Source organism: Pongo pygmaeus, chromosome 1 (assembly GCF_028885625.2).
Source record: "Pongo pygmaeus isolate AG05252 chromosome 1, NHGRI_mPonPyg2-v2.0_pri, whole genome shotgun sequence".
Taxonomy (NCBI): domain Eukaryota; kingdom Metazoa; phylum Chordata; class Mammalia; order Primates; family Hominidae; genus Pongo; species Pongo pygmaeus.
In genome coordinates this window covers 1,757,309-1,759,926 of record NC_072373.2, presented here as the reverse complement: position 1 = coordinate 1,759,926, position 2,618 = coordinate 1,757,309, and the positions used below count along the sequence as shown (strand labels likewise).

Below are 2,618 nucleotides of genomic sequence, written 5' to 3'. Positions count from 1 at the left end.
CTATATTATAAGGCCATAGTCACCAAAACAGCATGGTACTGGTATAAAAATAGGCACACAGACAAATGGAACAGTATAGAGAACCCAGAAGTAAAGCCAAATAATTACAGCCAACTGATCTTCAAAAAACTGGACAAAAACATAAAGTGAGGAAAGGACACCCTATTCAACAAATGGTGTTGGGATAACTGGCAAGCCACATGTAGAAGAATGAAACTGGATCCTCACCTCTCCCCTTATACAAAAATCAATCCACGATGGATCAAAGACTTAAATCGAAGACCTGACACCATAAAGCTTCTACAAGATGACATCAGAAAAAACCCTTCTGTCATTGAACTCACCTGCAGCTCTCAGGGTTTCTGTGTCTTTCTTTGTAGCCAGAGCCAGGCCTACACACCAGCAACCATGTCAAAGGGAACTGCAGTTGATATTGATATTGGCACCACCTACTCTTGTGTGGGTGTTTTCCGGCATGGAAAAGTAGAGATAATTGCCAATGATCAGGGAAACCGAACCACTCCAAGCTATGTTGCCTTTACAGACATTGAATGATTGATTGGTGATGCCACAAAGAATCAAGTTGCAGTGAACCCCACCAACACGGTTTTTTGATGCCAAACATCTAAATGGACACAGATTTGATGATGCTGTTGTCCAGCCTGATATGAAGTATTGGCCCTTCCTGGTGATGAATGATGCTGGCGGGCCCAAGGTCCAAGTGGAATACAAGGGAGAGACCAAAAGCTTCTACCCAGAGGAGGTACCCTCTGTGGTTCTGACAAAGATGAAGGAAATTGCAGAAGCATACCTTGGGGATACTGTTACCCATGCTGTGGTCACAGTGCCAGCTTACTTTAATGACCCTCAGCATCAGGCTACCAAAGATGCTAGAACTATTGCTGGTCTCAATGTACTTAGAATTATCAGTGAGCCAACTGCTGCTGCTATTGCTTACAGCTTAGACAAAAAGGTTGGAGCTGAAAGCAATGTGCTGATCTTTGACCTGAGAGGTGGGACTTTTGATGTGTCAGTCTTCACTATTGAGGATGGAATCTTTGAGGTCAAATCTACAGCCGGAGACACCCGCTTGGGTGGAGAAGACTTTGACAACCGAATGTCAACCATTTTATTGCTGAGTTCAAGAGCAAGCATAAGAAGGACATCAGTGAGAACAAGAGAGCTGTAAGATGCCTCCATACTGCTTGTGAACATGCTAAGCATACTCTCTTTTCCAGCATCCAGGCCAGTATTGGGATCGATTCTCTCTATGAAGGAATTAACTTCTATATGTCCAGTGCCCATGCCCGATTTGAAGAATTGAATGCCGACCTGTTCCATAGCACCCTAGACCCCATAGAGAAAGCCCTTCAAGATGCCAAACTGGACAAGTCACAGATTCATGATATTGTCCTGTTTGGTGGTTCTACTCATATCCCCAAGATTCAGAAGCTTCTCCAAGACTTCATCAATGGAAAAGAACTGAATAAGAGCATCAATCCTGATGAAGCTCTTGCTTATGGTGCAGCTGTCCAGGCAGCCATCCTATCTGGAGACAAGTCTGAAATTGTTCAAGATTTGCTGCTCTTAGATGTCTCTCCTCTTTCCCTTGGTATTGAAACTGCTGGTGGAGTCATCACTGTCTTCATCAAGCGTAATCCTACCATTCCTACCAAGAAGACACAGACCTTCACTACCTATTCTGGCAACCAGCCTGGTGTGCTTATTCATACGTTTATGAAGGTGAGCGTGCCACGACCAAGGATAACAACCTGCTTGGCAAGTGTGAACTCACAGGCATACCTCCTGCACCCCGTGGTGTTCCTCAGATTGAAGTCACATTTGACATTGATGCCAATGGCATCCTCAATGTCTCTGCTGTGGACAGGAGTACAGGAAAAGAGAACAAGATTACTATCATAATGACAAGGGCCATTTGAGCAAGGAAGACATTGAATGTATGGTCCAGGAAGCTGAGAAGTACAAAGCTGAAGATGAGAAGCAGAGGGATGAAGTGTCATCTAAGAATTCACTTGAGTTGTATGCATTCAACAAGAAAGCAACTGTCAAAGATGAGAAACTTCAAGGCAAGATTAATGATGAAGACAAACAGAAGATTCTGGACAAGTGTAATAAAACTATCAACTGGCTCAATAAGAATCAGACTGCCGAGAAGGAAGAATTTGAGCATCAGCAGAAAGAGCTGGAGAAAGTCTGCAACTCCATCATTACCAAGTGTACCAGAGTGCAGGAGGCATGCCAGGAGGAATGCCTGGGGGATTCCCTGATGGTGGAGCTCTTCCGTCTGATGGTGCTTCCTCAGGGCCCACCATTGAAGAGGTTGATTAAGCCAACCCAAGTATAGATGAAGCATTGTTCCACACAGTTTGAAACATTGAAGGACCTAAATTTGTAGCAAATTCTGTGGCGGTTGAAAAAAGTTCAGCTACTGTAGTAAGTTACTGGGCAGTCTCAATACTTGAATATGGAACATATGCACAGGGGAAGGAAATAACATTGCACTTTATAAATACTGTATTTTAACTGGAAAATGTAGTGTCTTAAATAAAAACTGTTTTAAATTGGTGCCATAAAAAAATGTAAAACCCTTTTAGACA

At 43.2% G+C, this 2,618-nt stretch overlaps 1 pseudogene; it reads left to right on the top strand.

The window, feature by feature from the left end:
• The first annotated feature begins 408 nt into the window (after positions 1 to 408).
• On the top strand, positions 409 to 2,350 carry LOC129033375 (heat shock cognate 71 kDa protein-like; annotated as a pseudogene).
• The last annotated feature ends 268 nt before the right edge of the window (positions 2,351 to 2,618 follow it).